Genomic DNA, 15,549 nt, shown 5'->3' with positions numbered 1-15,549 from the left:
TCACATTAGTATGATATGCACGTTTGGTATGGTATGTATTAATTTGTGGTGCTAAGTAGTTGCAAAGTTGTTAATTACCTAAAATGCTAAAGTTGTCCATGATGAAATTCGAACACGCAACCTTTGGGTTGGTAGACGTTCATGTTATACCTCCCTCCTTAAATAACCTTCTGTCTTATGTAACCACACAAAACGCAACATATCATACTAATTTGAGTGTCCCGGACAGAGTGACTATACATTAACAAAATTTCATCTAATGTAGGGATGAATAAAGAAAAATGCATCTGAGCTCTTGAGCAGAGGGCTGCTAATTGACTCTCAGCCCCCTTGGCTCTGCATGACCACTAACACGGCAACGGCACATAATGTTATGTGGCTGCAGCAACATACCAAGCTCAAAAGCATGGACACATATTCATTATCTGATCATATCAAATTAGGATTCACAGTTTTATCAGTCTTACTGACAAGTCAAGGATTGTAATGAAGCTGCAATATATGCTAACATCAACAACACTGGATTTGTTACGAATTCCAATTTGTTGTGGCTAATGTTAGCTAGGTGGCTAACGTTAGCTAGGCTAGGGGTTACGGTTAAGGATAAGGTTATGGTTACTGTTAGGGTTAAGGTTAGGGTTAATCTTAGGGTTAGGAGTTGGGCTAAAGGATTATGGTTGAGGTTAGCTAATATGCTAAGTAGTTGCAAATTAGCTAAAATGCTAAAGTTGTCCATGATGAGATTCAAACACGCAACCTTTGGGTTCCTAGACATTCGCATTATACAGCCCTCCTTTCATTTTTTTTGCCTTCAGTAACCTGCTGTATTATGTAACCATACCAAACATAACATACAGTATTATACTCATTTGAATGTCTCGGACAGAGTGACTATATATTAACAAATTGTATCAGTCTTACTGGCAAGTCAAGAATTATAATGAAGCTTCAATATGTGCTAATATCATCTCCCATTTCAGGCACAATGTTGATGATGCCAATGAGGTGCCCTACATGAAGAGCAATGGAGTCGACCCTAAGAAATAACAACCCTCACAGCAGATGTAGCTCTAGTCTACAGTCTACATGGTACATAAAAGTAAAATAACAAGTAGCCTACAGAACTGAATGCTGTCTGATATTTCAAGATGTGGAAAGGAATGCAAGAGGAGGAGGGGAAGAGAGAGGGAGGGAAAATGGAACATGTGGCAGAAGTAGAGATGCATGAAGTGAGAAGATGTATGCCCGTTCCATGTTTAGCTTTCAAGTACTCACCACTACGCTGCTCCCACTAAATGATTTAGTGGCAGAACAACAATCCATCAGCTCTGTGGAAGGTTATTATAAATGCATTACCTCCCCAAGCCTACCAGTTCAATGGAGTCGTGCAGGGCCTCATAAATATGGGTCAATAAAGGGACACACAAAAGACTCAGGATGAATGAAATAGGCTTTATTGTATTAGTGTGAACTTTCACCCTACCTGTGCGTAGAAGCTCTCAGATCTGAGGTGGGTCTTTTCAAATGAAGAGACGTGAGTTTATTCATTTATTCATAGCATGATATCTCCCTAAATGATTAATGTCCCCCCGCATGTAAGCTTTTATGCACCCTCTTTTCTCTCTTTTCTTCCAGACACGAACTGAAGACAGGTCTTCACCTTGATGGCTACACATCTGGTGAGTTCTCTCAATGCCTGCATTCTATGTCTCAAACTTAAAACACCAGAAATGGAAAAGTACTACTGAATTACTACTCATTACTACTACCTGAGATCTACACAAAACCTACTGGTTTTACTACTTGATTGCTATTGAGATGTGTAGTAAACCAGTAGTGATTTATGTAGTAATTTAAGTAGTAATGAGGGATAGATTGAGACGTTTCACTACTGGTGAACACTACATATTTCCTATTCAAGTCAATATATAATTCTTCCTTGATGACTACTGAGCTTTTGGGTATCTGCTACTTAAACTTCTTCGGGATCGGTGTCCCTTCCACAGGACGGTTGAGCTAACGTAGGCTAATGCAATTAGCATGAGGTTGTAAGTAACAAGAAAATTTCCCAGGACATAGACATATCTGATATTGTCAGAAAGCTTAAATTCTTGTTAATCTAACTGCACTGTCCAATTTACAGTAGCGATTACAGTGAAATAATGCCACACTATTGTTTGAGGAGAGTGCACAGTTTTGAACTTGAAAAGTTATTAATAAACAAATTAGGCACATTTGGGCAGTCTTGATCCAAAAATTGTACATACATACAATGGTTCATTGGATCCGTCTAAAACTTTGCACATACACTGCTGCCATCTAGTGGCCAAAATCTAAATTGCACCTGGGATGCAGTTCAAAGATGATGGTACCAGATCTAATGTGTTACATTCTCCTATATTCCTTTTACATTTCCACAAACGTCAAAGTGTTTCCTTTCAGATGGTATCAAGAATATGCATATCCTTGCTTCAGGGCCTGAACTACAGGCAGTTAGATTTGGGTATGTCATTTAAGGTGAAAATTGAAAAAAAGTGTCCGATCCTTGAGAGGTTTTTTAACTATCTTCAGATCCTCTTTTTTTGTTGCAGCCACGTTTCTCCACCACGTAATCTTTTAGAAAATAAAGACAAGCACCAGAGACAACAAAATATAAGCCATTATCAATAATTTGCTATCAGAGGTCATATAAGACAACACAGAAAAACATTTGCATACAAACACACATACTTATTAGCTAGCATGATGAAAACAGAGGCTACATAGCTACATTCCAATGGGGCTAGCAAACAACTAGGCTAAACACAACACCGTTTTGGCTAGCATTCTTTTTGATGTGGTAAAAAGTTATTTAAACTGCTAAACAACAACATGAAACTATTCAGAAAACATAAACAAGAGTTAAACTTACAGATGGTGCCAGCATAAAGGCTATGAAAGACAGGATGATGAAGGATGGAAGATGATTACATTCGGAATTGTCAAAAACAGTAGCTAGCCAACAACAACCAACTACTTCCTGTTTTGCCTTCATCTGTGGTTGCGAAAAGCCTGTGTAATCTGGCAATAGTGTTGAAATGACTTATTTCCTACCAACATCAAGTAGTAAAAACTATACCTGATTACTATTGAAAAGCCTGTGTAGAAAAGCTGTAGAATTTTGACTACATATTTACTACCTGCATCATGTAATAAAAAGCTCTACCTGATTACTACTGTAATCACTACTGTTTTCATGCTGAACACTACAAAACTCTACTTGTGTATCTTGAGTAGTGCATAATCTACACAATCCTTACAAGTCTCTACATAGTCACTACTGCACGAATAGGTTTTGTGTAATAATTCAGTAGTACTTTTTCATGAGGGCTAATTTACCCAGTGATGTAAAGTAGTTACAGTAAGTAAAAATACTTTTAAGTACTACTTAAGTAGTTTTTTTGGGTATCTGTACTTTACTTTACTATTTATATTTTTGACAACGTTTACTTTTATTTCACTACATTCCTTATGAAAATAATATACTTTTTACTCCATACATTTTCCTTGACACCCAAAATTACTCATTACAATTTGAATGCTTAGCGGTACAGGAAAATGGTCCAATTCACAGACTTATCAAGAGAACGTCCCTGGTCATCCCTACCGCCTCTGATCTGGCAGACTCACTAAACACAAATGCTTAGTTTGTAAGTTATGTCTGAGTGGCGGAGTGTGCCTCTGGCTGTCAAAAAAAATCAAAAAATAATAAGGAAATTGTGTCGTCTGGTTTGCTTAATATAAGGAATTTGATGTATCTTTACTTTTACTCAAGTATGACAAGTATACTTTTTCCACCACTGTACTTAAGTACATTTAAACCCAGATACTTTTAGACTTTTACTCAAGTAGTATTTTACTGGGTGTCTCACTTTTACTTGAGTCAATTTCTATGAAGGTATCTTTACTTTTACTCAAGTATGACAATTGAGTAGTTTTCCACCTCTGAATATACCATTGCTGATTGAAGCTCCTTGCTAACATGTTAACTCCTGTGCTTTGGGTATTTTTCCAGTCTAGTTTGACAGGCAAACATCCTATAACCTAAACCCCAAAATGGATATGTTACAGACAACAGCAGCAGCTCCATCCCCTGGAATTGATGCAGCTGGCGCCATTGTCTCTCCAGTGTTCAGAGACTGTGCATTGCCATGTGAAAAGCATCTTGAATTAATAACAGGCCAGGGCAGGCCAGCACAACAAGGATCTTTTTTTATCACATCTCCAATCCCCCATCTGTCCTGCAGATCCCTCTAATGTTATTTAAGCAGAGGACAGTCCCAGGAGGCCTCCCTCCTCCTTCTTGAGGCAGGAGAATTCCATTTCTGGAAATGAAACCTCAACCAATCACATCTTGGTGGAGCTGAATCTACAGTACAACATCTTGGTTTATTTTGGGTATCTTGTTTTGTAGAGTTGGATGTTTTCTTAAGGCTTAAAGTAGGCCAATGGTCAATGTAAACTGTTGTAAAGTGTTCCGTGCCTCAACAAACAGTTGTTTTCTTTGATTGTCATTTTTTGTCTTTGAGCAAGTAGGGCTATACAGATTTGTGTCCATTGAGTAAATTATAATGGCTTTTAAAGAAGAGGTAGAACTTTAAAATTATGCACTTTAAATGGTAGGATGTTTTGGTAATCTTTCACATTCCTAAAGTGACCTAAATCTTGTTTTGACTGAAACAAGGAGCTATGAATAAGCAATATGTTTAAAATGAATCGCTTGAACCCATAAATATTTGACCAAATGTAAAAGAACATAAATGTCTTGTAGTGAAGATGTGTGTGCCATGGCTACTCAATCTAAAGAGCAATGGAAAGAGGCATCTGCTTTGTACCTCTCTGTCAACCCTCTCCAGTCACAATGCATTGCTATGTGATGAAAGAAAGCCTGCAATGAATCACCTCTTTCCCTACACCTTTAGCATCCCGTTGGTCCCATTGAAGGAGCAACAGTCAGAAAGAGGTGTGTTACTAGTCTGCCTATGTTCAAAACACAGCTCCAACTTTACTTTACATTTTTAAAAGCAGCTTGGTGTCACCTTAGTAAACGTTTGCCTTGAGTCAGAGCTTGGTTATGATTGTAGTTACTGGTAGGACGGTTTGTTACAGAATCGACTTTCCTTTGACATGTCATCTTACAACCTGCTTCTTCTCTCTAAAGCAAAAATGATGTCTGTTCTTTGCTCTCCCCACCTGATCAAATAAAGAGATTGGAAAAAATGTATTTAATTTGTACATATTTTTATGGCCTTGGTTTTAATTTCCCCTTGTTGTAGAATACCTACTCCCAAATGTTGCATTGTATGTACTGCATGATGACCGTTACTGTATTACCACTTATAAGACACCCTTCAACATGTAAAATACACAGTCTGAGATATTGAATCTGTTCATGGCTTGTTTTTTTAACCACTCCAAACAAGAAGAATTAAGCAGATACCTCAGGAAGACGTCACCTGGCCTCATAAGGATAAAACAGTGATCATTCCACTCCACAGTATTAATCCACAAACGTGAGCAGGTAAATATAGCTCTGCTGCTGACACAACAGCCTTGTGTTATTTACTTCCAATCTCACCAGCCGTCAACATGACAGTGGTTACTATCAAATCATTAGACTGGCAAATGACCCCACAAATTGATTGAAGGACCTTGAAAAAGGTCCATAAAGAAGCCAAACGAGTCGTGTTTTGGAAGACGCACGGCTCTCGACCTTCGCCTCTCCCGAGTCCATACGGGAGCTGCAGCGATGGGAAAAGACTGTAACTACCAATTAGATACCACAAAATTGGGGAGAAAAATGGGTAAAAAAAAACAACAACAAAAACAAGAAGAAGCCAAAGGAAAACACCTATGGTGTTACAGGCAACACAATATTATCTTTGCTAATAACACCAGCTTCATGACAATAACAAGATGTTCCTGAATAAATAGTTTGCAAATGCAGACATTGGAAGAGGGTATAGAAGACTTTCATTACCTCTGATCTCCCCACCTCCCTCAAAACTACAAAGGGATGGCAATACCCACTAGAGATAAATGGAACAGTCGCTGTTACAACAACCATGAAAACCCCCAAAAATGTGAAGTGGTGGTTAGAGGTCCCTCCATCTTTTACAAGCCTCCTCAGAGTAAGGCCTGGAGTGGAGACATCTGAAAGGGCAATTGAGTGCTGGGGAAGTGATGGCGAAGGGGGGGGGGGGGGGGGGGGGGGGTTGTTAGTGGGGCTGTTACTGTCCCACTAGACACACTCTAGTTGAATCAATGTTGTTTCCATTATTTCAATGAAATTACGTTGAACCAACCGCCACACCGGCAGTCACGAGTCATGACCACAGTCAAATTCCACGTGACTGTTGAGGTGTATAGGCTTCTCCAAAACTGCGTGCTGATGGTCATTAGCAGCCTACCAAACAGAGTTTTGATGGCCTATACTAAAAAGAGCAGGATCCCATAAGCTTTCTATAGGCGAGGCCTACTACATTGTACAAAAATATAAATGCAACAAATGTTTTGGTCCCATGTCTCATGAGCTGAAATAAAATATCCCAGAAATGTTCCATATTCACAAAAAGCTTATTTCTCTCAAATGTTGTGCACAAATTTGTTTACATCCCTGTTAGTGAGCATTTCTCCTTGGCCAAGATAATCCATCCATCTGACAGGTGTGGCATATCTAGAAGCTACTTAAACAGCATGATCATTACACAGGTGCACCTTGTGCTGGGGACAATAAAAGGCCACTCTAAAATGTGCAGTTTTGCCACACAACAGAATGCCACAAATGTCTCAAGTTTTCCAGGAATGTGCAATTGGCATACTAACTGCAGGAATGTCCACCAGAGCCGTTGCCAGAGAATTGAATGTTAATTTCTCTACCATAAGCCGCCTCCAATGTTGTTTTAGAGAATGTGCTGTACGTCCAACTGGCCTCTCAACCGCAGCCCACGTGTATAGTGTCGTGTGAGCAAGTGGTTTGCCGATGTCAACGTTGTGAACAGAGTGCCCCATGGTGGGGTTATGGTATGGGCAGGCATAAGCTACAGACGATGAATACAATTGCATTTTATTGATGGCATTTGAATGCACAGAGATACTGTCCGTGATGAGATCCTGAGGCCCATTGTCATGCCATTCATCTGCCGCCATCACCTCATGTTTCAGCATGATAATGCATGGCCCAATGTCGCAAGGATTTGAACACAATTCCTGGAAACTGAAAATATCCCAGTTCTTCCATGGCCTGCATACTCACCAGACATGTCACCCATTGAGCATGTTTGGGATGCTCTGCATGTTGCGTTTATATTTTTGCTCAGTAAATAATTACTACTGTCTAAATACAAATATTCAAAATACTTTACCAGAGAGCATGACTTAGCAACACAGGATCATTAGCTTGTTTTAAAAAAAAATAGCTATGGATAGTTTCAAATCACAGGTGTGTATCGGGAATCACGGAATTTGGCAACATGAACGGCAATATGTCTAGCTGATTGAGTTGCGTCTGTCAGTGACAAGCATCTAAAATATGTGTGAAGATAATATGTCTTGAGTATAATTTAAAATGTTGCAACAAGAAGGAGAAGAAGGGTGGGTGGAGAAGATGTCTCTCTCCAGAATGCATGCACTCAGCTCTCTAGAATGCGCTCAGTGGTCTCCTAACAATTATTGCGCATTCGTTGTTTCATTATGTGAATTGTTTGCCCTTTGATTGTTAATTTTTTTATCAATTCCCCATTACATACAGTTGAAGTCGGAAGTTTACATACACCTCAGCCAAATACATTTAAATTCCGTTTTTCACAATTCCTGACATTTAATCCTAGTAAAAATTCCCTGTCTTAGGTCAGTTAGGATCACCACTTTATTTTAAGAATGTGAAATGTCAGAATAATACTAGAGAGATTTATGATTTATTTCAGCCTTTATTTCTTTCATCACATTCCCAGTGGGTCAGAAGTTTACATACACTCAATTAGTATTTGGTAGCATTGCCTTTAAATTGTTTAACTTGGGACAAATGTTTTGGGTAGCCTTCCACAAGCTTCCCACAATAAGTTGGGTGAATTTTGGCCCATTCCTCCTGACAGAGCTGGTGTAACTGAGTCAGGTTTGTAGGCCTCCTTGCTCGCACACGCTTTTTCAGTTCTGCCCACACATTTTATATAGGATTGAGGTCAGGGCTTTGTGATGGCCACTCCAATACCTTGACTTTGTTGTCCTTCAGCCATTTTGCCACAACTTTGGAAGTCTGCTTGGGGTCATTGTCCATTTGGAAGACCCATTTGCGACCAAGCTTTAACTTCCTGACTGATGTCTTGAGATGTTGCTTCAATATATCCACATAATTTTCCTGCCTCATGATGCCATCTATTTTGTGAAGTGCATGAGTCCCTCCTGCAGCAAAGCACCCCCACAACATGATGCTGCTTCACGGTTGGGATGGTGTTCTTTGGCTTGCAAACAGTTATATTTTTGTTTCATCAGACCAGAGGACATTTTTCCAAAAAGTACGATCTTTGTCCCCATGTGCAGTTGCAAACCATAGTCTGGCTTTTTTTATGGCGGTTTTGGAGCAGTGGCTTCTTCCTTGCTGAGCGGCCTTTCAGGTTATGTCGATATTGGACTCGTTTTACTGTGGATATAGATACTTTTGTACCTGTTTCCTCCAGCATCTTCACAAGGTCCTTTGCTGTTGTTCTGGGATTGATTTGCACTTTTCGCACCAAAGTACATCCATATCTAGGAGACAGAACGTGTCTCCTTCCTGAGCGGTATGAAGGCTGTGTGGTCCCATGGTGTTTATACTTGCATACTATTGTTTGTACAGATGAACGTGGTACCTTCAGGCGTTTGGAAATTGTGGAGGTCAAACAAAAAGAAATCAGAGGTCTTGGCTGATTTCTTTTGATTTTCCCATGATGTCAAGCAAAGAGGCACTGAGTTTGAATGTAGGCATTGAAATAAATCCACAGGTACACCTCCAATTGATTCAAATGATGTCAATTAGTCTATCAGAAGCTTCTAAAGCCATGACATAATTTTCTGTAATTTTCCAAGCTGTTTAAAGGCACAGTCAACTTAGTGTATGTACACTTCTGACCCACTGGAATTGTGATGCAGTGAATTATAAGTGAAATAATCTGTCTGTAAACAATTGTTGGAAAAATTACTTCTGTCATGCACAAAGTAGATGTCCTAACCGACTTGCCAAAACTATAGTTTGTTAACAAGAAATTTGTGGAGTGGTTGAAAAACGAGTTTTAATGACTCCAACCTAAGTGTATGTAAACTTCCGACTTCAACTGTATGTCACCAGTAGGCCTAGAAAATGTACCGTTAATCTCCAATCATTTTGTTACATTAATTTCTGTTAATGCATGTATTAATTACAGTAATTTACCGTCCTCATTCTCGGAATGGAAACGTTGTTTGCAAAGTTCACAACCTCCTACACTTGTGAGAAACAAGTTCATGTAGGAAAGTGCCCATTTGGCAATGTCTGATTTCTGATTGTCTTAACTCACCACGTCCACCCACAAATAAAATGAGATTCTCAGTAATTTTTTCTTCACCTCACACAGTAAGTCAACAGTCTGTTTTTTTAACATCCATTGCGAATGATTTGAAATGTTTTTGTTGAAACATCATTCCAACACTTCCAGCCTTCATAATCACCAAACCATGGTGTGAAAGACCATAATATCATGATCTGATGATACCATATACAGTGCATTCGGAAAGTATTCAGACCCTTTGACTTTTTCCACATTTTGTTACGTTGCAGCCTTATTCTAAAATAGATTAAATTGCTTTTTTCCTCATAAATCTACACACAATAACCCAAAATGACAAAGCAAAAACAGGTTTTTAGAAAAACGGAAATAACACATTTACGTAAGTATTTAGAACCTTTACTCAGTACTTTGTTGAAGCACCTTTGGCAGCGATTACAGCCTTGAGTCTTCTTGGGTATGGCGCTACAAGCTTGGCACATCTGTATTTGGGGAGTTTCTCCCATTCTTCTCTACAGATCCTCTTAAGCTCTGTCAGGTTGGATGAGGAACATCGCTGCACAGCTATTTTCAGGTCTCTCCAGAGATGTTTGACCAGGTTCAAGTCCGGGCTCTTGTTTGGCCCCTCAAGGACATTCAGAGACTTGTCCCGAAGCCACTCCTGCGTTGTCTTGGCTGTGTGCTTAGGGTTGTTGTCCTGTTGGAAAGTGAACATTGACCCTGAGGTCCTGAGCGCTCTGGAGCAGGTTTTCATCAAGGATCTCTCTGTACTTTGCTCTGTTAATCTTTCCCTCGATCCTGACTAGTCTCCCAGTCCCTGCAGCTGAAAAACATCCCCACAGCATGATGCTCACACCACCATGCTTCACCGTAGGGATGGTGCCAGGTTTCCTCCAGACGTGACGCTTGGCATTCAGGCCAAAGAGTTCAATCTTGGTTTCATCAGACCAGAGAATCTTGTTTCTCATGGTCTGAGAGTCTTTAGGTGCCTTTCAGCAAACTCCAAGTGGGCTGTCATGTGCCTTTTACTGAGGAGTGGCTTCCGTCTGGCCACTCTACCATAAAGGCCTGATTGGTGGAGGGCAGCAGAGATGGTTGTCCTTCTGGAAGTTTCTCCCATCTCCACAGAGGAACTCTGGTGCTCTGTCAGAATGACCATCGGGTTCTTGATCACCTCCCTCACCAAGGCCTTTTCTCCCGATTGCTCAGTTTGGCCGGGCGGCCAGTTCTAGCAAGAGTCTTAGTGGTTTCAAACTTCTTCCATTTAAGAATGATGGAGGCCACTGTGTTCTTCGGGACCTTCAATGCTGCAGAATATTTTTTTGGTGCCCTTCACCAGATCTGTGCTTTGACACAATCCTGTCTCGGACAATTCCTTCGACCTCATGACTTGGTTTTTGCTCTGACATGCACTGTCAACTGTGGGACCTTATATAGTCAGGTGTGTGCCTTTCCAAATCATGTCCAATCAATTGAATTTACCACAGGTGGACTCCAATCAAGTTGTAGAACATCTCAAGGATGATCAATGGAAACAGGATGTACCTGAGCTCAATTTTGAGTCTCATAGCAAAGGGACCCGTTGTCATTATGGGGTATTGTGTGTAGAATGATGAGGATTTTTTGTATTTAATCCATTTTAGAATAAGGCTGTAATGTAACAAAATTTGGAAAAAGTCAAGGGGTCTGAATACTTTCCGAATGCACTGTATCTAGTGGAAGAGTCATTAAAGCAGATGTATGTCCCGAGCTCACTGGTGTGTAGGAAACTCTGAGGCCCTGGAACAGGCTAGTTGATAAAATGTTGCAAGTTCGGTACAGCTTCGGGCCACACCAAGTTGATGTTTTGATACAATGTGGCACTTCACTAGCAAGATAGATAGAAAGGGAGGCAGAAAGTCGGAATAGACAGATGAATGTGATTGAAAGAAACAGAATTTTCATCAAGATATTTTCTTCTGTTTTTATTTGTCGGCTTTAGGCCTATGTATTTTACTTAGTTGACATGGAAGTTATAGGTCTACTGCTGCATTGGGCTATAGGCTATCTCTGAGTTCTACGCGCTAATTTCTCTAGCCGCCAATGGACCACAGTGTATCAATTTGCCCATATTTTAACTTTTTGATTTTTATCATTTTACTTCAGATTTTATGATTAACCACGTGAGAATGATTTTGAATAAAGAAAACGTTATTATTGAAATGAAACTGTTCCACAAAAATGCGCATATAAAAATAATCATAACCGTCACGCAGATAGAAATGGTAGGATAGAAATGGTAGAAATGGTAGGATAAATTGTAAGCTTCCCCAAACTTGAAACTCAGGAGCTGCCAATGGTCTTTACTATAACATCCATAAAAAATTATGAACGCGCAAGCACGTGCACACACAGAATGTCCTGTGAAAAAACGTGCCCACCTATGAAAATCAAAGGCCTGTTCAACGGATTAATTCTGGCAACGGCCCTGGTGTGCAGTCTAAAGAAACAGTGCATGCATTTTTTTGCGACTTGTATCCTAGCCCATAGGCTAATATGTTTTGATAATGTTTGTATCACACCTAAAGTGTCCAAATAACCCCTGGAACAGGGTTGGAGAGCCCATAGCCTACATAGCTTGGTGAAACAAGACCCCTGGAACAGGGTTGGAGAGCCTATAGCCTACAGAGCTTGGTGAAACAAGACCCCTGGAAGAGGGTTGGAGAGCCCATAGCCTACAGAGCTTGGTGAAACAAGACCCCTGGAACAGGGTTGGAGAGCCCATAACCTACAGAGCTTGGTGAAACAAGACCCCTGGAACAGGGTTGGAGAGCCCATAGCCTACAGAGCTTGGTGAAACAAGACCCCTGGAACAGGGTTGGAGAGCCCATAGCCTACAGAGCTTGGTGAAACAAGACCCCTGGAACAGGGTTGGAGAGCCCATAGCCTACAGAGCTTGGTGAAACAAGACCCCTGGAACAGGGTTGGAGAGCCCATAGCCTACAGAGCTTGGTGAAACAAGACCCCTGGAACAGGGTTGGAGAGCCCATAGCCTACAGAGCTTGTTGAAACAAGACCCCTGGAACAGGGTTGGAGAGCCCATAGCCTACAGAGCTTGGTGAAACAAGACCCCTGGAACAGGGTTGGAGAGCCCATAGCCTACAGAGCTTGTTGAAACAAGACCCCTGGAACAGGGTTGGAGAGCCCATAGCCTACAGAGCTTGGTGAAACAAGACCCCTGGAACAGGGTTGGAGAGCCCATAGCCTACAGAGCTTGGTGAAACATGTATTCTTATAAACCCAGTCATTGCGCAATCTCATCTGAAAACAGAGTTTTGACTGGCCACTAATTATGTTATATGTTTTAGGAAAACAGCTAACTTCCTGCATTTCAACACGGTTTGCCATGGGGCAGAGAGATCTGCAGTTTTATAATGCTATTCTACACATCTTTTCATGAGTCTGAGAAAAATGTACAGTTAAGTCACTGCTTTAGCACACTCTGCCAACCCGGATGTCTTAGCCGTGTCTGAATCCTGGCTTAGGAAGACCACCAATAACTCTGAAATCTCCATCCCTAACTACAACATTTTCAGACAAGATAGAATGGCCAAAGAGGGCGGTGTTGCAATCTACTGCAGAGATAGCCTGCAGAGTTCTGTCCTACTATTCACGTCTGTACCCAAACAATTTGAACTTCTACTTTTAAAAATCCACCTCTCTAAAAACAAGTCTCTCACCGTTGCCACCTGCTATAGACCACCCTCTGCCCCCAGCTGTGCTCTGGATACCATATGTGAACTGATTGCCCCCTATCTATCTTCAGAGCTCGTGCTGCTAGGTGACCTAAACGGTGACATGCTTAACACCCCGGCCATCCTACAATCTAAGCTTGATGCCCTCAATCTCACACAAATGATCAATGAACCTACCAGGTACAACCCCAAAGCCGTAAACACGGACACCCTCATAGATATCATCCTAACCAACTTGCCCTCTAAATTCACCTCTGCTGTTTTCAACCAAGATCTCAGCGATCACTGCCTCATTGCCTGCATCCGTAATGGGTCAGCGGTCAAACGACCTCCACTCATCACTATCAAACACTCCCTGAAACACTTCAGCGAGCAGGCCTTTCTAATCGACCTGGCCCGGGTATCCTAGAAGGATAGTGACCTCATCCCGTCAGTAGAGGATGCCTGGTTATTCTTTAAAAATGCCTTCCTCACCATCTTAAATAAGCATGCCCCATTCAAGAACGTTAGAACCAGGAACAGATACAGCCCTTGGTTCTCTCCAGACCTGACTGCCCTTAACCAACACAAAAACATCCTGTGGCGTTCTGCATTAGCATCGAACAGCCCCCGTGAAATGCAACTTTTCATGGAAGTTAGAAACCAATATACACAGGCAGTTAGAAAAGTTTTTTCAAGCAGAAATTTGCTTCCTGCAACACAAACTCAAAAAAGTTCTGGGACACTGTAAAGTCCATGGAGAATAAGAACACCTCCTCCCAGCTACCCACTGTACTGAGGATAGGAAACTCTGTCACCACCGATAAATCCACTATAATTGAGAATTTCAATAAGCATTTTTCTACGGCTGGCCATGCTTTCCACCTGGCTACCCCTACCCCGGTCAACAGCACTGCACCCCCCACAGCAACTCGCCCAAGCCTTCCCCCATTTCTCCTTCTCCCAAATCCAGTCAGCTGATGTTCTGAAAGAGCTGCAAAATCTGGACACCCACAAATCAGCCGGGCTAGACAATCTGGACCCTTTCTTTCTAAAATTATCTGCCGAAATTGTTGCAACCCCTATTACTAGCCTGTTCAATCTCTCTTTCGTGTCGTCTGAGATTCCCAAAGATTGGAAAGCAGCTGCGGTCATCCCCCTCTTCAAAGGGGGGGACACTCTTGACAGAAACTGCTACAGACCTATATCTATCCTACCCTGCCTTTCTAAGGTCTTCGAAAGCTTAACAAACAAATCACCGACCATTTCGAATCCCACCGTACCTTCTCTGCTATGCAATCTGGTTTCAGAGCTGGTCATGGGTGCACCTCAGCCACGCTCAAGGTCCTAAACGATATCTTAACCGCCATTGATAAGAAACAATACTGTGCAGCCGTATTCATTGACCTGGCCAAGGCTTTCGACTCTGTCAATCACCACATCCTCATCGGCAGACTCAACAGCCTTGGTTTCTCAAATGATTGCCTCGCCTGGTTCACCAACTACTTCTCTGACAGAGTTCAGTGTGTCAAATCTGAGGGCCTGTTGTCCGGGCCTCTGGCAGTCTCTATGGGGGTGCCACAGGGTTCAATTCTTGGGCCGACTCTCTTCTCTGCATACATCAATGATGTCGCTCTTGCTGCTGGTGAGTCTCTGATCCACCTCTACGCAGACGACACCATTCTGTATACTTCTGGCCCTTCTCTGGACACTGTGTTAACAACCCTCCAGATGAGCTTCAATGCCATACAACTCTCCTTCCGTGGCCTCCAACTGCTCTTAAATACAAGTAAAACTAAATGCATGCTCTTCAACCGATCGCTGCCTGCACCTGCCCGCCCGTCCAGCATCACTACTCTGGACGGTTCTGACTTGTGGACAACTACAAATACCTAGGTGTCTAGTTAGACTGTAAACTCTCCTTCCAGACTCATATAAAACATCTCCAATCCAAAGTTAAATCTAGAATTGGCTTCCTATTTCGCAACAAAGCATCCTTCACCCATGCTGCCAATCATACCCTCGTAAAACTGACCATCTTACCAATCCCCGACTTCGGCGATGTCATTTACAAAATAGCATCCAACACCCTACTCAACAAATTGGATGCAGTCTATCACAGTGCCATCCGTTTTGTCACCAAAGCCCCATATACTACCCACCACTGCGACCTGTACGCTCTCGTTGGCTGGCCCTCGCTTCATACTCGTCGCCAAACCCACTGGCTCCAGGTCATCTACAAGACCCTGCTAGGTAAAGTCCAGCCTTATCTCTGCTCG

This window comes from Salvelinus namaycush, chromosome 3 (assembly GCF_016432855.1).
Source record: "Salvelinus namaycush isolate Seneca chromosome 3, SaNama_1.0, whole genome shotgun sequence".
In the NCBI taxonomy this organism is placed as follows: Eukaryota; Metazoa; Chordata; class Actinopteri; order Salmoniformes; family Salmonidae; genus Salvelinus; species Salvelinus namaycush.
The sequence above is the reverse complement of the archived record's forward strand: the minus strand, read 5'-3'. Positions refer to the sequence as shown.